The 22,540-nt window shown below is 50.2% G+C and overlaps 1 protein-coding gene across 3 annotated transcripts in view; it reads left to right on the plus strand.

The window, feature by feature from the left end:
- The window catches only part of IPO9 (importin 9), a 595,516-nt gene that overhangs the window by 144,896 nt on the left and 428,080 nt on the right, over positions 1-22,540 (plus strand). The gene's annotated exons all lie outside the window — the stretch shown is intronic.

Below are 22,540 nucleotides of genomic sequence, written 5' to 3' on the forward strand. Positions count from 1 at the left end.
GCTATTGTGAGTTAGGTAGTCCTGTATGACCTCTCCAATGCGCTGCACTACAGACTTTTTGTGTAAAAGGGTATCCCGGAGGCGCCACACCCCCCGAGAGGGGGAGGCCGCCGGCCACTGGAAAACGCCGGTGACTGGTGAATGGTCAGACAGGGTCAGGACCCCGATGTCCGCCGCCGTGGCGGCAGCACGCATCGGTCCACTCACCAGAAGGTAGTCCAGCCGTGAGTAGGTGCGGTGTGCGTGTGAAAAGTAGGAGTAGTCCCTATCCGTGGGGTGCATGGAGCGCCAAAGGTCGTGTAAATCCATTTCCGCAATCCGGGCCTTCACAGCCTGGGACAGTTCCCCCGTCTGCGGGAAGCGCTGCGCCGATCTGTCCATCACAGAATCGAAGACAATATTAAGGTCTCCCCCCAAAATGACGTGGCGGTCGGGAGAAGCAGTGACATCCACCAACACGGAGTCTAGGAAACGTTCTTGGTGGTCGTTTGGGCTATAAACGGAGCCGACCGTAAACGCTATGCCTCCTAAGCGCATGCGATACGCCAGAAGCCTCCCCTTCTGTTCAGCACACTTATACAAACCCTCCCCCCTAAAGGAGCTCGCTAGAAGAATGGCTACCCCCGCCGTCTTGTTCGCTGCCGAGGAGAAGAACTGGGTAGGGAACTTAGCAGAGCGCAGCCTATGGCAATCCCGGGACAATAAGTGGGTCTCCTGCAAAAGGCAAATGTCCGCCTGCGTCCCCTCCAGCAAAGATCAGATCGCTCTGCGCTTCACGGGGTTATTCAGACCCTGAACATTAAGGGTCACTACCTTTAGGGCCGACATTACTCTCGGGGATCGGGAACGCCGTGCAATGGGCAGGGGATCAGCGGGTAGGGCGCGCGGGGCAGCCGCGCGGGACAAGCCAAAACAGACCAAGCGTGGGCATGGACAACATCGGACGGGACCTCCCCAACCCCAGAACAACCCCTACACCTACCCAAAACACAACCCTGGCAACTAGCCAAACGCAAACTCAAACACCCCATTGTCCCAGTCAAGCCCCAAAACGGGCAAGTCCGTAGAAAAGAACGAAGTGGACGTCCAGCCACTCACCTCCATCTGCTCCCCCCCCGAACCCCCCCGCCCCGTACCCAGCAGTTAAAGAAGCTAAAGGCATCTCCCCCCGGAGTGAGTGTTAGGCCGTCAAGGCCACGCCGGTGGATCCGGCCGAGTCCCTGGCCGCCGCCCTCAAAGCGTCGGCCATGTCCGCCCTGATGGTAGGGGAATCAGGACGCCCTGCGCTGGCCGCTGATCGTCGCCTCGTCGACCTCCGCCGGCTCCGTCTCTCCGAGGGCCTCCACGACGGTGTAGCTCCGTCCTCCTCCGCCGCCGTAAGCCCCAGGACTCCACAAATGTCCTGCAAGGAGCGTAGCTGGTGTAGCACCCCATTCCACCGGAAGATCAGGCGGAAGGGATGTCCCCAAGAGTACGGCGTCTCGTGTTCGCGCAAAAAGTCAGTGACAATCCTGAAGGACCTGCGTTTCTGCAGCGTGATGGCGGAGTGGTCCTGGTAAAGCGCCACCGGCCGCTCCCGGAAAGTCAGGGGCTGTTTCCTGCGGGCCTCAGTCATGATGCGTTCCTTCAGCGGGGAAGTCGGGCAGGAAGGCCAAAATGTCCGGTGGAGGTGCCGATGACTGGTGCTGCCGGCCAACCCTATGTGCCCTATCAATGCTAATGGGGAAGTCCGCAGCTTCCCCCAGTATCTCTCGGAACAGGTCCCGCAGGTAGCCCCCCAGATCGGACCCCTCGTCTGCAGTCGGCACACCACGCACTCGAATGTTGTTCCTCCGTGATCTATTCTCAAGGTCCTCAGAGTGGGCCTGGAGCTCAACACACTGCTCCCGGAGGCGGAGAACGTCCTGTTGAAGATGGACTATCTCCTCCTCCCGGCGCTGGGCCTCCGTCTCCACCGTTTCCACGCGCTCGCCAAGGCCCTCCACTTCCCTGCGCACTTCCCGGACCTCGCTGGCCACCTCCCGTTTAAGTGTCTGGAAGTCCTCCCTGAGGGAGCTGAACAGTTCCTCCATAAAGGTCCTCGTGACGGGTGGCTCCCCCCCAGTCACATCCGCCGAGGCCCGGGAGGACCCCGGCGAAGGCTGTGTTCTGTCCCGCAGTTGCTGGGCCCTGCCAAGCATGTCCGGCAGGGTGCGGTCCCCCTTCTTCGAGCCGCCTCTTCCAGACATCGCAAGCACTGCGGTCGGGCACAGGTCCAGCCGCCCTAGGGATGCCCAGCTGCTGGCAAGCGCTCGGCGTGGGTGTCCCCCCACAAGCAGAATCGCTGCGTCACAGGTGACAAAATGGCGGTCCAGTCCGGTGTCAAGTTCCTCAAGCTGAAGTTTGTTTTCCACAGGAGCCGATGCTGGATCTCCACTCCCCCACTCCGCTGCCGCGAACTCAGGGCTCACGAGCAGCAGTGAGGGGGAAAGGGGAATTGGACAGACAAGAGACTGCACTGTATGTTCTTCCAGGACTGGCCTCGTAACTTCTTTCGTCTTGGACCCTGTAATGAGAGTTAATAAACAACAACTCCAACCACTAACTCTCTCTACACTCTAATTAAAAACCTTCTACCAAAATACCTGTCCTGATACAGTGGGTAGCTGCTCTCTATTCTCAGCGAGAACCTCATTTGTGGAGGATGCGCTGTACAGATGGCAGAGACAATTCCTGCAAGGAAAATGTACACATGAACTCCCAGCCAACCAGAGACTCCCCCACCCTCTCCTTATCTGGCTACCATACCTGTCTACCTTCTGTGAGGAACCCTTGCATCTATATTTCACCTAACTTGGAAATGGAGCGATGAGTTTGGGTGAGATAGTTTTCTGGAATCTGGACTCAAGAATGATTGGTTGCAGGCTTGTGAATACCCTATATATATATATATATATATATATATATATATAATTGCACACCCCTCAGCGCTTTTAGATTTCATTCAAACAAAGTCACTTGTTGAAGCAAGTATGCCTTGAAGACTGAGTTCAACACTACACTGCTTGGAAAATACGTTGCTGGTCAAATCTGGAACAAGTCTGTGCTCCCACGGAGTTTGATAAACTGAGTTCTCTCTTCTCTTTGACTGGAAGAGGACACTGATGATGCTGCCTTCGGCAAATTCAAGAAAGAGGCTTCACTTACTTATCAAGAAGAATTCTTCCCTCGCGAAACACAAGCCTCCTTACTTCAGAAGAACAAGCCTCCTTCTTCATAAGAACACTGCCCATTCATCGAGCAGCCTGGAAATTCTCTTCATATCCGCCGAACAAACTCTGAAGGATAAGTTGCTAAAGAAAGTCACGAACTGAACGCTCCACTCACGGAGCCCAAAAGGAAGTCACAAAGAGAGAGAAACCCTAACTTGGATTCTCCCAACTTCTGACTGAAAATCTCTTGAGGGGAATGCGGAGCTCCAAAAGAAACCGCCACTCAGCAAAAATAGACGGTTGAAGTGCGCCGCGTATTGGCAGCGCGCGCACTACATTCAAAAGGTAAACACTGCAGCGCGGCCACAGAATGAACTGAGGAACAGAAGCACCAACAGCGGCCATCTTGGAGGTGTGGAGGGGAGGGGGAAAGAAAAGAAAGGAATCGTCTAAACTAATAGTAAACGGAGGAAAGCGGAGAGCGATCTTGCAGACACACATCTCCGCCTTCTTCTTCCAAACCTTGCCTGACTAAAGTGTTGTAGGTGCAAACGGGGAAACCTGACCCTCTCAATTCCAAACCTGACAGTACCTCCCACCAAAGCCCCTCCTCTCCCCTCCTTGGGTTTAGTGGGATATGTGTGATGGAACTCTCGAAGCAGACGTGGTGCATGGATATTGGACAATGGCTCCCAGGATCTTTCTTCAGGGCCATACCCCTTCCAGTCCACTAAGTAGAAAATTTCCCCTCTTTGTAGCCTAGAATCTAAGATTCTCTTCACCTCAAATTCGTCACTGCCCTGCACTTTGATTGGCGAAGGGGTCTTCCTTAGCCTACATCCTTCTGGACTACGCTGAAGCAGGGAGACATGGAAAACCGGATGAATCTTCAATCTAGGGGGAAGTCTGACCTTTACACTGACTGGATTCACCATTCGGTCCACACAAAATGGGCCCACAAACCTAGGCTGAAACTTCCGGTTTCCTTTCAGGCGTAAGTTTCGCGTGGAAACCCAGACCAGGTCCCCCTTCTTATATACTGGGTTTGGACGCCTCTTCTTGTCTGCCTGTTTCTTAAAAGAACTCTTGGCCTTAGATAAATTTCTAGAAGCTGATTGATAAGCCAAGTGTAATTCTTGTACTACAGTTTCTACTGCTGGAACATTACTGATTTCTCTATCTACCAGAGTGTTTGGATGCCTACCAGAATTCAAATAAAATGGGGAATACCCCGTAGATGCATGCTGTGAATTATTGTAAGCAAACTCAGCTGCCCAGACCAAGTCTGGCCACTCTCCTTCCTGATCCATCAAGAACAGGCGCAAGTATTGTTCCAATTCTTGATTTACTCTTTCTGTCTGTCCATCCGTCTCTGGATGGAAACTGGTGGACAGACGAGAATCAACACCCAACCTCTTCAAAAAGGATCTCCAAAATCGAGAGACAAACTGAGGGCCCCTGTCGGAAATGACTGTCTTAGGAATGCCGTGTGCCCTTACAATGTGTTGGGTAAACAGTTTGGACAGAAGTGTGGCATTGGGAAGAGTTTTCAAAGGGACGAAGTGGCTCATTTTAGAAAAAAGATCCACCACCACCCAAATAACTGAAAGCCCTCCACTGGACGGGAGATCAACAATGAAATCCATTGAAATGGTATGCCAAGGGTATGGGGCAGGAGGCAAAGGCTGTAATAGACCTTGTGGAGCCCTTCTAGGCGTCTTTCCCTTGATACACAACTCACAAGTGGCTACATACTGCCGCACCTGAGCTTCCATGGCCGGCCACCAAAATTCTCTTTGCATCAACTCCATAGTCTTCTTCACTCCTTTATGCCCAGCCAGAGGATCGTCGTGAAAGTGTTCAATGATCTGCTTTCTCAAACCCAGATCTGACACAAACAACTTGTCAAGATAATAGGGTCTTCCTTCTTTGACTTGAAATCTCTTCCCTTTGGCGGTCCAAGTCCTAACCTCTTCTGGAGACTGCAAAGCACTCAATTTCTTTTCAATGTCGGCGTAGGTGAGAGTTCCAACTATTCGGTCTACTGGGATGATTACTCCTTTCTCACTAGTGTTAACCTCCTCACTCACATTCAGGCGAGAAAGAGCGTCCGCCTTTCCATTAGCTTTTCCAGGTTTATAAGTCAAAACAAAATCATAATCTGCAAAGAATAAGGACCATCTCAATTGACGTGGAGTTAGAGTGCGAGCGGATTTCAAAAATTGGAGATTTCGATGATCCGTAAATACAGTTACAACATGCCTGGCCCCCAACAAATAATGTCTCCACTCCAAGAATGCATCCTTGACTGCTAACAGTTCCTTATCTGCGATTGGATAATTGATCTCAGCAGCTGATAATTTTCTGGAACGAAAGGCTACAGGATGCAACTGGCCAGTTTGCTTATGGCGCTGGGACAAAATTCCCCCAATTGCCAGATTGGAGGCATCTGCCTCCACAAAGAATGGTTCTTCCGGATTTGGATGAAGCAGCACAGGAGAAGATACAAAGATTCTCTTAAGATCATTGAAGGCTGATTCAGTTTCCGCGTTCCACTCGAACTTGGTCTTTTTCTTGAGTAATCTAGTAAGGGGACAGACTCGCTCGGAAAAGTTTAGGATGAAACGCCTGTAGAAATTGGCGAAGCCGAGGAAACTCTGGACTTCCTTCACTGAGGCCGGAGAGGGCCAATCCCTGATGGCTCTTACTTTAGACTCATCAATGGATACCCCAGTGGGGGACAATACGAATCCCAGGAACTCAACTCGGGTGGAATGGAAAACACACTTCTCCAATTTTACAAAAAGTTGGTTCTCAAGCAGCTTCTTCAGGATGGATCGAACATGCTGGATATGTTCCTTTAAACTGGCTGAAAAAATGAGGATGTCGTCTATGTAAACCACTGCACAACGATCCAAAAATTCGCGGAGCACGTCGTTTACAAAGTGCTGAAATGCGGCTGGAGCGTTGCATAGACCAAATGGCATGACTTGATATTCGTATAATCCAAAACGAGTTCGAAAAGCCGTCTTCCACTCCTCTCCTTCAGCCATACGAACCAGGTGATAGGCTCCTCTCAGATCCAATTTCGTATATACCTTCGCCCCCTTCACCTGATCCAAAAGCTCAGAAATCAAAGGCAGTGGATAACGATTCTTCTTAGTCACCAAATTTAAGGCACGATAGTCAATGCATGTACGCAGTTCGCCTTCCTTCTTCGGGATGAAAAAAAGTGGAGACGACACCGGTGACTGTGAAGGGCGGATGAAGCCATTAGCCAAATATTTACTCAGATATTCCTTTAGATGGACATTTTCCGTTTCAGTCAATGCATAGATTCGACTACAGGGCAGTGAGGCTCCAGGCTCCAACTCAATTCGACAGTCGTACTCTCGATGGGGGGTAAACGTTCTGCTTCCTTTTCATCAAACACTGAGGCGAGATCTTCATACTCTTGGGGTATTTCTTGAGTATCTAAAGCACAAATGGTCTGAGTCACACTTGCCAACAATTGGGACTGGGAGGCTTGAGCTGCCGCTGAGGAATCTGAATATGTATGAAAACAATGTTGCAAACAGTAATTGGAATTCATGCGAATTGATCGTTGAGCCCAGTCGATTTGAGGGTTATGCTCCGTAAGCCAAGGCAAACCCAGGATAAATTGGAATTGCGGAGCATCTATCAAACTGAATCGTACAGAGCTAAGATGTTGACCGGGGCCATACAACAAAATTTCCTCAGTTTCGTAGACAATAGGTCCGGAGGACAAACTAGTTCCATCTACTGCACGTACCGGCTCTGGCCGTTCCTTCCTCACGAACTGGATTCCAAGAGTCTTAGCAAAACCAATATCACAAAAATTTCCTGTGGCCCCTGAGTCAATCATGACGGAAATCCCCTCTTTGATTTGACCTCCAAATCTTATCTGTACCAATAAAATTAGATGCGGGGCCGAAGATTGCAAAGTGTTAGCCACCAATTTTAAATCTGGAGTTGACTGCTCCTTCGCTTCCACCAGGGCAACCCCTTCTACTGGTGGAGCCGATCTTTTACCCAAGAATTGTTCTTTGGTCTCTTTTGGCATTCTTTCAAGAAATGACCTGGGTTCCCACAGTACATACACAACTTGCCCAAACGTCTCTTCTCTCTTTCGACAAAGGTCCTCGCACGGAACCAATCTGCATTGGCTCATCTTCTGAAGTCGTTTCCTTAGACTTGGCTCCTTCTGCTTTCATCCTGTCGAAACGAGGAGGAATATATCTAGTTTCTTTGCGCCTCTCATTCTTCCTCTCATTCTGACGCTGATCAATCTGAAGAACAAGGTCAATTAATTCAGAAATCTCTGTGGGACGTTTTGGAATCTGTGAAAGACCATCCTTGATCTCATCCTTGAGACCACGATAAAAGATTGCCGCACGTTTTGCTTCTGGCCAGTTAGTTTCTACAATTAATTTATTAAATTGAGCCAAGTATGCAACTAACTCACGGTTCCCCTGCTTTAGATCTAGTAGCTCATTATCTGTGGATTGAGAAATGTACCGTCTGTCAAAAATTCGTAGAAATTCTTTCTTAAATTCCTCAAATTCATATAAAATTGGATCATTGTTGTTGACCAAAGGCATGGACCAAGCGGCGGCATCTCCACTCAGGTACGACAGCATGAACGCCACCTTAGACTGATCTTCCTTAAAGATAATAGGCCGCCAGAGATAGTGTAAAGAGCATTGTGTGAGAAAAATTTGGGCCTTATTCGGATCCCCACTATATCTCTCAGGAGCTGCTAAAGGAATAGTTGGTGAGATTGCATGGATCACCTGTGTAGTGAGTTCGGCCGCAGATGGGGCGGGAGCAAAAGTGGGGGGTTTATCTTCTTTGTCAGGTGGGCGACTACTTCCAGTGAAATCTTCAAACTGTTGGCGTAAATAACTAGAATCTACGACTGACTTCCTGACCTCTTCTCTAAGGGACCTATTCTCTTCCATAGTATCACTTAACTGTTTTTGTATACTATCTAATACTGTGGCCAGGGCCTTAACGTCTATTCCCTCAGCCATCGTGCTCAGGTGGAAATTTCGGTTTTAAGGCACTTCAATCTGTCAAGTTCCTCAAGCTGAAGTTTGTTTTCCACAGGAGCCGATGCTGGATCTCCACTCCCCCACTCCGCTGCCGCGAACTCAGGGCTCACGAGCAGCAGTGAGGGGGAAAGGGGAATTGGACAGACAAGAGAGACTGCACTGTATGTTCTTCCAGGACTGGCCTCGTAACTTCTTTCGTCTTGGACCCTGTAATGAGAGTTAATAAACAACAACTCCAACCACTAACTCTCTCTACACTCTAATTAAAAACCTTCTACCAAAATACCTGTCCTGATACAGTGGGTAGCTGCTCTCTATTCTCAGCGAGAACCTCATTTGTGGAGGATGCGCTGTACAGATGGCAGAGACAATTCCTGCAAGGAAAATGTACACATGAACTCCCAGCCAACCAGAGACTCCCCCACCCTCTCCTTATCTGGCTACCATACCTGTCTACCTTCTGTGAGGAACCCTTGCATCTATATTTCACCTAACTTGGAAACGGAGCGATGAGTTTGGGTGAGATAGTTTTCTGGAATCTGGACTCAAGAATGATTGGTTGCAGGCTTGTGAATACCCTATATATATATATATATATATATATATATATATATAATTGCACACCCCTCAGCGCTTTTAGATTCCATTCAAACAAAGTCACTTGTTGAAGCAAGTATGCCTTGAAGACTGAGTTCAACACTACACTGCTTGGAAAATACGTTGCTGGTCAAATCTGGAACAAGTCTGTGCTCCCACGGAGTTTGATAAACTGAGTTCTCTCTTCTCTTTGACTGGAAGAGGACACTGATGATGCTGCCTTCGGCAAATTCAAGAAAGAGGCTTCACTTACTTATCAAGAAGAATTCTTCCCTCGCGAAACACAAGCCTCCTTACTTCAGAAGAACAAGCCTCCTTCTTCAGAAGAACACTGCCCATTCATCGAGCAGCCTGGAAATTCTCTTCATATCCGCCGAACAAACTCTGAAGGATAAGTTGCTAAAGAAAGTCACAAACTGAACGCTCCACTCACGGAGCCCAAAAGGAAGTCACAAAGAGAGAGAAACCCTAACTTGGATTCTCCCAACTTCTGACTGAAAATCTCTTGAGGGGAATGCGGAGCTCCAAAAGAAACCGCCACTCAGCAAAAATAGACGGTTGAAGTGCGCTGCGTATTGGCAGCGCGCGCACTACATTCAAAAGGTAAACACTGCAGCGCGGCCACAGAATGAACTGAGGAACAGAAGCACCAACAGCGGCCATCTTGGAGGTGTGGAGGGGAGGGGGAAAGAAAAGAAAGGAATCGTCTAAACTAATAGTAAACGGAGGAAAGCGGAGAGCGATCTTGCAGACACACATCTCCGCCTTCTTCTTCCAAACCTTGCCTGACTAAAGTGTTGTAGGTGCAAACGGGGAAACCTGACCCTCTCAATTCCAAACCTGACATCCGGTCACCGCCAGCCGCGGGTGCCCATCCGAGACAGCAATGGAAGCTACAGTGGGGGGCTCCTCTTCAGCACATCCCCCAGAAAGTCAGCCCGGCAGCAGCGGCGGTCACATACATCCACCAGCAAGGGCTCCAGTGAAGGCCAACACCACTGATCCCTCGGGGACAAGATGGCGGCAGGGCGGGGCGGGGCAGGGCAGAACGACCAGGCCCGGCGACACCACCGGGGCCCCCAAAACGCACAGCAATCAAAGAGGTTCCGCCACCGGTTCCAGTCTGTCACACGCAAGGGCCCAGACGGGCCGACCCCATTAGAAAGTCCGCCGTACTTCGGTCAAGGGACAGGGGCCCCGCAGTGCGAAGTGTCGCCGACACAAGTCTGAGTGCCAAAGCGCCCGTCCTAAGTCTCCCGCACCGTCGGGTCCCCTCCCGCGGCTCCTTCACCCTCCGTCGAGCGACGGGCCAGATTCCCTCCAGATCGCAACTTTCAGCACCAGGCCCAGCCGAGGCGCACGGACAGCACTCCGATGCACTCCGCCTCCCAGGCCTCCGTCGCTCCTCGAACTCGATCGGACCTTTTGGGGGACTTCCCCCGAGGCGATCCGAACCAAAGCGGCAACAATGTGCGCACCAGGTGCTCCGCCACGCTCCTCTCACACGCTGAGCCTCAGTGGGGGGAGAAAAGCGTAAGAAAAGGGCTCAAGCTCGGCCGGGCCGGAGGAGCTACGGGAGGAAGCGTCCGCTCACCCCGCCATCTTGGCCACGCCCCCGCAACACAATTTTAAACATAATAATGCATTGAGTTCAATGGAAGTTTCAGATTATTTGCAATAGATTACTCTCAGGATTACTTTTGTAATTCCAGAACTGGATCCTAGATTCAGTCCTGGGACAGTTCTTAGAAACAAGTGATAAAAGTCGACTTAGTTACTACTAGGATTGTTAAGTAATATTTAGCTATTTTAACCCCTTGAGTGCCCATGACGAGATGGTCTCGTCATGGGCCGCGGTTGTGCTGTGCCCATGACGAGACTATCTCGTCATGAACCCCGCCCGCTAATTCAACGCCCGGCACAGGGCGGGGAAAGGGCGGGGCACACAAGGGGTTAAAAGTTGACACTTAGAAGAAATTTCGTAGAAAACAGTCAATGATTCCCTATGGAAGAAAATTCAAGTTGCAGTTATAGTATGTTCTCGTTACTTTTGTAATCCAGTACTTGGTGCCTAGACTCAGTACTGGGACCTTTATCCAAAACAGGTAAGTAATTACGTTTTCACAATTTATACGATTTTTAAAGAATATTTAAAGTTTGCAAAAATCGACACTTAGAAGAAATTTCACAGAAAAACAATAAGTGATTTCCTATGGAAGAAAATTGGGTTGCTGGTAAGTACGGTTGTGAATATTTTTCAGGGTCCGTGCTGGGCACCAAGATCCAGCACTGGGAGCTCACCTAATAGCAGGTGAATATTTTAAGTATTGAAAACTCAACACTTAGAAGAAATTTCAGAAGAAACCAGTCAATGTTACCCTATGGAGAAAATTGAGTTATCGGCTTTAAGGTAAGTACTCGACTGGCACAGTTAAGGTTCTGGGCTCAGACTCGGGGGGTCTCCCAGGGTCGGGTAGGTACAGTTGTTACACCCTCAGCGGCACAGGGGCAGCCGGGTGCAGAATGAGTTAGGCCCAATGTTATCCTATGGGAGGCAGGGGGGCCTTGGTTGGTGGCTGCTGACTAGCAGGCCACGCGGCTGTGGGAGCTGGGCTTCTGGTCACTTGCTCAGGGCAAGTGGGGAAGTAGATAGGTGTAGAGGTTACACTGCCAGGGCCACTTGGGCGGCTGGGTGCAGGGTGCTTTTGAACCTTTGGGCGCTCAATTGATTTCAATGGGAAAGCTCCGGTTTGGAAAAAGACTGCAAGCTCGGGGACGAAGATTCTTCAGGTGCCACCACCACTTCGAGAGGTAAGTTGGGTAGTTGGAGGATAGGTAGGTACCCCGGAGTTGGGCACAGGGGGCCACCGGTTGCAGTGGTGCCTTTTGGTGTCGGGAAATCTTACCCTCTGTTGATCGCGGTTGGGGGGGTACCTGGTTCTGAGGCTGCAGGTGTCGTCAGGAGCGTCGAGGGAAGTCCTTGGGTGCCGGACTAGGGGTCACAGTCGCCGTGGTGTCGTCCTCGTGGTCTTTGTTCACTCCGGCACAGGCCAGGCTTGGTGGGTGCAGTGTGTGCAGAGTTCGTGGTTCCGGGCTGATGCCAGGGATTAGTAGCTGATTTTGAATAGAACCTCTACTCATGGGAGTCCCAGGTGCTTAGAGCCAAAAGGTAGCCAGGTCCTCCGGAGTTTGTGAGGTTGCTGGCCACAAGAGGTGCCGCGTTGGAGCAGGTTCAAGGGTCGACAGGCCGGTAGGGCTGGGGCCAAAGCAGTTGGTGTCTTCCTCTTCTTAGCAGCTGCAGGGAACGTCTTCTTTCTTCTTTGTATCTCGGAATCTGGAATCTGGGGAAGGAAGGTTCTTGGTGCCCCTAAATACTAGATTTAGGGGCGTTACAGGTAGGTGAAGGGCGGGGACCAATCGGTCCCTGTCCTGGGGTGGGTACACCCCCTATTCTGCCACTCACCTGTGGGAGGGGGGCAGTAGCCTAGTCCTGATTGGGTAGGACCTACCATCTTCAAGATGGCGCGCGCCCGGAGATGTGCTTCACCTCTCCTCCCCCACCTGAGGGGTGGGGTTGGCAGGCTGGCACATCCTCTGTCCTTATTTGGGGTTTCCGGCCAAGTTTCCCACCAGAGTGGGGGTTGCAAGTGGCCTGGGGAAGCTCACAGAGGCGGCATGCCGTTGAAGCTTGCCTCTGCCCATCCTGGGGGAGGAGATCTAGCACCTCGCCCAGGATGTGCATTGTTGCAGACCCAGGAGAGCAGGGGGCTCTCTTACCCCAGGGGTCCAGCAACATGTCTGCTGTGTGGCAGCCTAGGCAGCCTCTCAGACCAGACGTGGATTGTATGTCAGGTTTCAGGGGGCCTCTCTAAGATGCCCTCTGTGGTGCATGGTACATTAAACCCACACTGATGCCAGTGTGGGATTTAATGTGCTGAGCAGTTTGATACCAAACTTCTCAGTCTTCAGTGTTGCCATTATAGTGCTGTGGAGTTCGTGTTTGACAAGCTCCCAGCACCATGTACTCTTAAATGGCAGCACTGCACTTACAGGGCCCAGGAATGGGCCTGGGTACTGAAGGGGCACAGGGCTCATGCTCCTGTGCCAACACCACTGGCATAGGGCACCCAGCTAGAGTGGTGGCTGATGTATGCTAGGGCAGTGTAGGTGGTGGGCATGGCAAACAGGGATGTGTGCCATGTCGACTCTCTGTTTTGTCCTGTACTCAGCCTGCAAGGGCAGTGTGTGTGTGTTAGGGTACAGGGCCTCTAAGGGTGGCACAATGAGTGCTGCAGCCCTTAGAGGCCTTCCCTGGTCACAAGGCCCTGGGTACCTAGGGTACCGTTTACCAGGGGCTGACATGTGGCCGGGGTTTGCCAATTTGGGTTGGAGGTTTTGGTTTAGGGAAGGAACATAGGCCCAGGGCACCTGATTGACAGGAGTCCAGAGCACACTCAGTCAAGGTACATTCAGCAATTCAGCAAAAAGTGGGGGCATACCATGCAAGAAAGATGGCACTTTCTCACAGCGCTCACCACTGCTGAACACGTGGTGACTGTATGGGTTTGCTGTGATGCTTTCTTTATATACAGTAAAGGCCATATGAGATTTGGTGATACTTTTTCTTCATAAAGACCATCTGTAGGAAAGTAGGATCTGCTTTCATTGTTACCTCCACGTTTTGCTGGTGTCATTCTGTTTTCTGACTAGTCTGACTGGGATTCTGCTAATCAGTACCCCAGTCACTGTGCTCTCTCCCTAAATTGGACTATGGTAATTCCTTTGGTACCTTCCCAGGTGGCTACTGGTGTACCCATGTAAGTCCCTAGTATGTGGTACTAAGGTACCCAGGGCTTAGATACACCAGGGGTCTCCCATGGGCTGCAGCGTGTATTATGCCACCTATGAGACAACTCAAACTGTGACTACAGGCCTTCCATTGCAGCCTGTGTAAGTTTGTGCTAGCACCACTTACAACAGATATAAGTTTCCTTATATCGGAGGTCCATTCACTTAAATGCTACAAGTCACCCCTATGGCAGGCTCTTCGGTCCTGAGGGCAGGGTGCTTGGTTACAAGTGGGTGAGTGCCCCTGCATGAGCAGGGCCCCTCAACAAACCCCAGAGTCGATTTTCCAGGTTTTGTAAGTGCGGTCAGCCATTTAATACATATAGTGGATATCAAGTCAAATCCGAGATGTCTAACTTTGTATTGGCTCCACTGAAACCAGTCATATCTGATATACATCTAGCCTCCGTTTCCCTAACTTGGAATAATCCCCAGGTGTCCGACTGGATCCGGCACCTGGGCTTTAAGGCGTGTGAGACCTGTATGCGGCAAATGTCTGTCACGGATCTGCATGCGATATGTATGTGGTGCCTGGGAGCTCACCACGACTCCGAAGAGTGCGACGCCTGTCGGCAGATGAAGCCAAAGTCCCTAAGGGAGCGTTGTATGAAGCTGCTGGCTGCCCGGATGTCTGGCCCTGCGCCTTCATGCTGCCGTTCTCCCTCTCTGGATCGGGCCCGCTCATGGGGTCGTTCTCGCGGACGTCGTTCGGAGACAGGTAAGCAGAAGCATAAGTCACGGAGGTCGTCCTCCCGTAAACGTGATGTTGGGGCTTGCTGCTCTCGGTCTTTGCCAAGCACAGGCGCCCAGGAGTCATCTCCTCCATACCCAGCCTTCCTGGGTGTCAGAGCGACAAGGACCCAAATGGAGGCCTATTCAAAGGCTCTCCAGTCTTTCTTTGGGTCACCCCCTCTCCCTGGTTCGCCTTCAGAGGAGGAAGGCACTCATATCGGCTCTTCGCCGGCGGATTCGTCCTCTGCACCGGCTGTGTGCAATACGATGTCGGGACACGGCCCGGAGGGGTATCCCAGTCGTCTCTTCAGCCCACCCGTGCAGTCACCGCATAGTGTGGCTTCCTGCGCTGACGTCTGCTGCGGCACCGAGTTCGATGCCCTGTTGACCTCCTTCCTCCCCGCAGGTAGAGGTCGAGTCACTGTCAAGCTGCGCCCAGATTGAGTACCCTCTGGAGGTTCTAGACGTCGAGGCGACGCCGGTGCCGGCACCTACGGCTCCTTTGTTACAGAAGGATGAGATCCCTCTGGGCTCACCGTGCCCAGGGTCGTTTCGGTGCCCCTTGGTGCAGGTGCCTAGCATTCCATGGCCTTCGGATCAACCTCCGGCTGCTCTACCTTTACTGTCTAGTGGACGAGTTAGCCTCCAACCATAACTGACCAATGACTTGTTGTCGCCCCCCAGAATGGCGACAGAGGCCAGTGCAGCTTACGCAAGGGCTGTTTGCAGGGCTGCCGATATTTTTCGCTTGCAGCCCTCTGTGGTTTCCCTGTCCTCTGATCCTTTACTGGATCTCCTCCACATGGAGCCTGTGGACATGGAGCCACTGCTGCCCCTTGGTGGGTCTTTGTTTGTTATTCTGCTCGGTACCTGGGCACGATCCTCCTCTGTTGATCGGACCATTGCTCGCCGGCATCGCCCGGCCCCAGACGATCCTGTCTGCTTGTTCCTTCACGCTAGAGCTCAGGTTCTGGTTGTCCAAGCGGCTTTCACCTTCTGCTCTGCTGATGCTACCTCCCACAAGGGAGTCTCGGTGGCTGGAGACATGTGGGCATCACATTTTTGCCTCAGCCAGTGCGGGCATCCGTTCCTTGAACACGTCTTGCGTGTTTGCGCGTGCTACCTTTGGCCTTTGGGATTTGGTTGAGCTCCTTCTTCCTTCTCTCCCAGAAGGGCCCCGGGCTGACTTGCATCGCCGCCTTCTTGATGGCCAGGGAATGGCACAATTTTCCTTTTGATCGGCCCTCGACTCTACTGACACTGTGGGTAGGGCAATGGCCCTGTCGGTTGCTTCACGCCGTCATGCATGGCTGCGCGATAGTCGTTTCCCCTACAATGTTCAGGACGCTCTTCGGGATCTGCCATTCAATGGCGTGAACCTTTTTGACTGTCACGCTGATTCAGCAGTCTCCCTCCTCATGTCTGGTCTCCCGTGATTTTCTAGCCCTTGCGGCCTGGCTTTCTCGTCCTTGTGGCCTATCTTTTTCACGCGTTGTGTGACTTTGTGTTGCTTTTTCTTCATAGGCAGCATTGCCTTGTTTGTTTTTGACCCTGGGTTTATGATGTAATACCCAGATGGTCTAGGCGGCTACTCCGCCATGTTTGCCTTTGTTCAGTACAGCTGGTTCTTCCTTTATTTCAGTCCTCTGTGAGCTTGGCTCCAGAGGAAGCCCCCTTGCCGGGGTTAAGACTTACCTTTGTGAGGTACTTGCTGGCTACTGTGTAGCTGCCTTTCTACAAGAAAGGCTTGGTATGCTCCTGTGGAGGAGCGACTGCGTACTGGAGTGTCTTGTGTTTCTGGTAATGCCGGCACTTTCTGGCCATGGGTCGGCATCCTGCCAATGCTGCCCCACGTATCTTAGCTGGTGCAGGTTCATCAGTGCTTTTTCCACTGTTGTGCATACTCAACCGGTATGCGCTGACTGTCATACCGTAGTGTCCTCCCTCTGGGTCTTGCTTCCTGTCGACACATCGGATCCTGTGGATCCATCGGACCCTAGGCTCAGTTCATCTTCTTTTACAAAGCCATGAACTCTCACTTCTGCACCGACATTTCTGGCTCTGTGCTTTCTTTCTCTCAACCCGGTATACATACGGACGTTTTCTGTGCTGTTCTTTGATTGCTTGTGGTACCTTTGCCTCCCATTGTTTTCCACTCTTTTCAGAGCTTCGTGGTCTGGTGTTGACTGTGCTGGCATTGCGGTCCCCACTGTGTTTCGTCACATTGTTGACAGCTAAGTCCACTCGGGAACTTGGTGGGGTTCAGTCGCAGACCCGCCTCCTCTATGGGTATGGCTTTGGTATCTATTCTACGTTAAGGAATCTGCGGCTAGATGTCTCTATCAGATGGAAGAGTTACTTACCTTTGGTAACTATGTATTTGGTAGAGACACAGTCTTACCACAGATTCCTTAACGCCCACCCATCCTCCCTGTTCTACGAGGACCTTTTCAGGTTTGGTTTCCCCGCATTCGCCTCCTTCCGGGTGGCTTTGTCTTTCTCCTGGGTGACCTCTTTCACTTCACTTCTATACGGGATGCTTCATTCTGTTTTGCTTGCTCTGCTCCACCCATTCTCTTGATTGGGCGGCATGCTCATGTGTCATGTCCTTTACATCCCTACGCTCTGGGTCGTCCAGTGTGGGGTCTACTAGTGTTCACCCCCCCCTTTTCTCAATCGCCTTGGGGTCTCTTACCTCCCCTGCAGTCCATTGGTTTGAAGTCTATTTTCTCTGCCTCAGTCTATGGGTCTCTTACAGGAGATACAACGTCCCTTTCTGGTGCCCACATGTGGTGGATTGTCATTGCTCATGTGTTCCGGACTTGTTGCCCTTCACAGTTATGTATTGTGGTTGCAGACTTTGTCATCTGCCATGATGTTTTTTCACATCATCTTCTGCCTCCGGGGCGGGTTTAGCGTTTGCTTTTGTGGGGTTGCTTCTCAGAGCGGTGCTCTGCTCTTTCCCTTCACTATTTTTCAGTATACAGTGCCTGGTACTGTCCTTTATGTTGCTCTTTTTCACCATTCAATTTTTTTCTTTTTCATCTTTTTCGCACACTGTTCTCATATTCTCAGTTTTTGGTGGTGGCTCCGCGGTGTGGCGCGGTAAAGTTTCTCAGACGAAAACTGACATCATCGCGCCAGGAGGGGCTCATATGGCTCCACTGACGTCGCGTCTATGGATAACGTCCGGACGGAGCCATGCGGCGCCACCACCGTCACGCAGAGGTGCGGCTGCGGAAAGTTTTCCAGATCCAGTCTGACACCTGCGGATATTCTAAGTTAAGGAATCTGCGGCTGGACTGTGTCTCTACCAGATACATCGTTACCGAAGGTAAGTAACTCGTCCGTTTGGTATCAAACTTGTTGGAATCCTACCCCAACACCAAATCCTGTTTTGGATGTATGACCCCATGTACTGGGGGGCTCCCCTAGGGTGCCGCCCTGTATTCCCAGTACTAGCCTTTCAGGGTCTAACAGCAAGCTAGTGCTGCTGCTGACCACAGGCACGTTTCTGCCCTCCTGCTGCTGAGCTGAACTCGAGCAGGGAAAGGCAGAACAATAGGTTTCCTGCCACAGGGAGGTGTGATAACATCCCAGACAGGACTTAGTGTATTGGGCTGGGGTGGGGGCGCTTGTCAGCGCCACCAGACTGCTTTGAAGGACACATTTGGTGCCCTTCTTGCATACTCCAGTTTGAGAAAGTTCAGGGAGCCGTCGGCTCCCGCCCTGCATGAAAACTGGACAAAGGACATGGGAGTATCTAACCGTCTGTCCAGCCCCTCCTCTGGAGGGATCCTCGAATTGTCCCAACCCTCTCCCTAGGGTACTTAAGGGATTACCTGTGGGTGGCTCTTCAGATTTATCGTGGGACAAGATTCAAACCCGAAACCACTTCAACCGTCCGGGCACCTTGGACTTAGTTGGACTTCGCCTGGAACTGAGACTACATCAAGGAAGACTCCTACTGCTCCTGGTCTCGTCATCTTGCCAGTCTTCTGCTTAGTCTGTGCCTGTGCTTCATCCAGGTTCATCTCCAGGCCAGTGGGCATCAGATACCCAAAGGAATCTCCCTTGAAGTGAAGGAGTCACTCCCCTGCATCTGCAAGTACTGCAACCAAGCTGACCAGTCTGCTGCTCCTCACGTCCTATGGACTCCGAAAGGCTCAGCAACACAGGTGGTGGTTATGCAACTCCCTGGAAGCCTGCACTGTCTTCTCAGCATGTTTGAGGCTATTATCTCTCTTTAGAACCGCTGTAACAGAACCCCTGTGCTACGTGTCGACTTGCCGTTGCCAAGACTTGTTGACTCTGTCCTTAAGAGATCTTCGGGCTACAAGAAGCTCCAGCCTCCAGCATCTCTTCTTGCCAAGATCTTTGTCCTCACCGCATCCTCTGCACCACGGGCCTGCATCTTTGGTGAGCTGCTTGAGGTGCTCTTGCGACTCTTGTGCCTTCAGCCTGTGGGTCCTCTTCAAGGTTTTCTTTGGCTTCAGTGGGCTCCCCGGCTTGCTCGGGGCATGCTCTGACTCTTGCATTTGTTGAGTCTGTTGGAACTTGCTGGTCACAACGCTGCACCTGCTTAGTTTACCACATCTGTTGCTGCTGAAAAGGGATATTGGTTCTCCCGCTGGAAAACGACCCCCTGGTTCTTGACTTCTGACGTGGGACAGCTCGTGTAAAGCGCCTGGCCTTCCACAGCGTTGCCTGGTCCTCACAGCTGCAGCGACAAGGTCATCATCATCACTCCTACATCTTCCGTCATCGGTGGTCATTGGTCTTCTGTGCCTCCTGGTCACATCCGAGTGGCATAGACTCTGTCCCCTCTGCTTTCAGGTACTCCTCTTCAAGAGTCCATCCTTTGATTCCACAGGACTCCTTCGCCATCGGCATCTTTTCTGAAGTTGTCCATGTGGTCTACGGCGGTTTCGGAAGGTCATGGGGTATCCACGGGTGGGGTGACACTCTGACCTTCCATCTTCCACAGGGTTTCTTCAGGGTGCACTGGGAAGGGTTCTTCTTAAAAACTGTACAGATCGCTTCCACTGTTTTTACTCTATTTATTTATAGTTACCTTCTGATGAGTAAGTGTACTTGAATGCTCCAGACTTACATGTGGAGAAATATCTAGTACACTAAAGGGGACTTTTTTCCGAGAAGTAGCATAGGGATACTGTTTGTCCTGACGAATGCCGGTTAAAGAATTGGAACCTGACAAACATGTTGACCTCTATGCAGAACGGAGGGGTGGTGAGTACGTAATCCACTCACACCACCACCATCCGAGGGTATTTCATATATCCTTTTTTTATACATGACTAGGGAATCTAGGGATAAAACTATTATGATGATATTTCATAGTCCGTTTTAAATCACTGTCTGCACCTTTGTAGGATCCTCTTATTTTCTTCTTTGTTTGTATGGTTTACCCCTCCCTATTGCTCCGCCTCTAGCGTTGGCTTGCGCAGAGGCGTTTAGTAGCAGCCCTATGATGAAGCATGCCACAACTTGTTGTGGGTGAGGGCAGTTTTAATAGTGTTTGTGCTCCCTTTGCAACCACATATTATACTTGTAAAAATGTTGCGACTGACATTCGCCTTACCTCCTTTTGTGTAAATATTTGTGCTACTTACCTGTCTTACATTTAAATTATTGGGTGTATTGTGTTGATATATCCAGGTAGGAGATATACTAACGTGTTAGTGAGTGTGTATAATAAATATACTTATTTTTATAACTACACTGAGTGATTCTTAATCGTTTAACCTACACTGAATAGTTCTGGTAAAACAAGCTGTTTAACACTACTTCTGGACTAAGCATGAAGGCTGCTCTCCACAGCTACCACTTGGAGAGTTTTCTATTGGCTGTCTAAGACCACTAAAATCACCAATAGGGTTGTCTGGATTAAGGCAAGGTGCTTCACTTAAATAAGTGTGCACCACCACCAGTCTCCTTTTTGTCTCAAATTTGAGGATATGGAAAGATCTGGTATGCCAATGTGAATCAGATGTATATTAAGGATAGTTTCCTACATAAGGGTTTTTGTATTAATTGTTTTTATTGTAAATGTATGTATATTTAATACATTATTGAAGCAAGATTACATTAAATGTGAATAATAGCAAAGACGGTTTTTGCATTCTACGAATGTAGCATAAAATTGAGACATAAATAGACTCCCTACAAACATTATTACTCATAATTTTAATTTAACTGAAGCAGAAATACAAAGGTCTTATGGTGGTGATACTTTTTAGGTCTCGCCTTGCTATCGCGTAAGCGATCGCAAAGCGAGACTATTGTAAGCGGGTTTGAAAAGTGCTCCGAAAAAGCGGATTGCATGGCTAGCACGCGCACAATCACGCGCATCGTGCCGCCATGCAATCTGCTTTTTGGGAGCACTTCAAAGGGTCCGCTTCCCCGCCTGGAATGCGCTCTAATCCCCCCAAGCGCGCGCTCGCCACGCTCCGCCGGGCTTGTCTTGTTAATTGTTGTTTTCCTCCCGTCGCAGACCTCCATCGGCACTTCCTCCCTGTCTGCACTCGGCCCCTTAGTATGTACGGCAAAGCGAGCAAAGTTGCTAGTTTCTCTGGGAGACCTCTCATTGATTGTTTGAATTTCTCCCACCCCTTTTAGGATCCTGTCCACATTCATGATGCAACCATGTAAGCGATGGTCTTGTATTCTTTCTATCGTGTACATGTCTATTTATAAAATGTTAAAACACTCGGAGTTGCTCTGACTTATTTTCAACAGAGCTCTCTCTCTAAATCCCTCACCCTCCCTCCGTCAGTGACGCTCTGGGTTGCTGTTGGTTTCAGCTCTCTCATTTAGAAGTGCATTTTGGGTAATTACTGTAAAATCCGTGTTATTGTTTCGCACCCGTCTCACATCGGTAATGGATGTGAACTTAAGAGACGGCAGCATCTGTTCCAGGCCGGATCCACCAACCATGCTCTTTCTCTCCTGTCACTAACTTTGCAGCATGCGCTCACCATTTTCTCAGCCCACCCTCGTGAACCACGCGTACCTACCATTTGTCACCACTTCCACGGACCGCACAGACTCGTAGCTGTCACTGAATACTTAAACCTGCTCCACAGAACATTCTCACCCAAACATCTAGTCATCTCCACAAATTGTTTTAACACACTGCGTCACACTCTTTCACACACAGCTCCAAGCACTGCACCTACACTAACCGTTTTTATCCACATAAAGGTGTTACAAGGGTAACATTGTGTATCGCCAAGTGGTCTGTGCGCTTCCAGCATCTTCTGAAGCTCTGCGCATTTTTTGGGGAAGTAGCTGGACACCACAGCCCACACCATTTTGTAGAGAAAGGAGTAGAAGTGGGTCTGACCTACACAGCATTCTAGTACCACTGCAATACCAGTGATATGGTATTTAGCATGAAGCAACCCCGCCATGATAGAAGCTGCTCAGAACCTGATGGCCGCTTTGGCAGTGCACACTACTTAACAGCCCTTTAAGAGGTATGAGCTGCATGCCTGCCATGGGAGCGAGGTCAGAAGGGGCCACAAACTAACTAGGCCAGGGCTAATGACGGGGTTCTGAACTGTCCTAGCTGATCGGTCTCATGGTAGTTACTCAAGAAGCCACTTGCCTACAGCGTGACAGGAAACGTGACCGCTACAGTTTCTAAAATCCTCACTTGTTCGCTATTTAGTAAATGAATGTTAGCAGTGACGATGCATCGTCTTTAATCAATATTGTCTTAGAGGGTAACATTGCGTTTTGTGGAATGCAGCAGCCAAACTATATTAGACTTGGGAGTCTAAAAATAAAATGACCAGTATGTGGTATTTTTTCCTCTGGATATGTAATCCTTACAAAATGTTGAATAGAATTTTTTGAAGCTACGTTTAGCACAAGTAATTGTGTATGAAACAAGATAGTCAGTAACCAATGACTAACAACTCCAACAAGCATTTGCAATGCAATAGGTCTCGCATTTACAAGAGTTTAAGCTATTGGCATTGTAAATGACTGCCTTTTATTTATGTTTTAAAAACTAAAACAAAAATTAGTCATTGTAATTTACAATGTCAATAGCTCAAACTCTCGTATATG

Source organism: Triturus cristatus, chromosome 1_2 (assembly GCF_964204655.1).
Source record: "Triturus cristatus chromosome 1_2, aTriCri1.1, whole genome shotgun sequence".
NCBI lineage: Eukaryota > Metazoa > Chordata > Amphibia > Caudata > Salamandridae > Triturus > Triturus cristatus.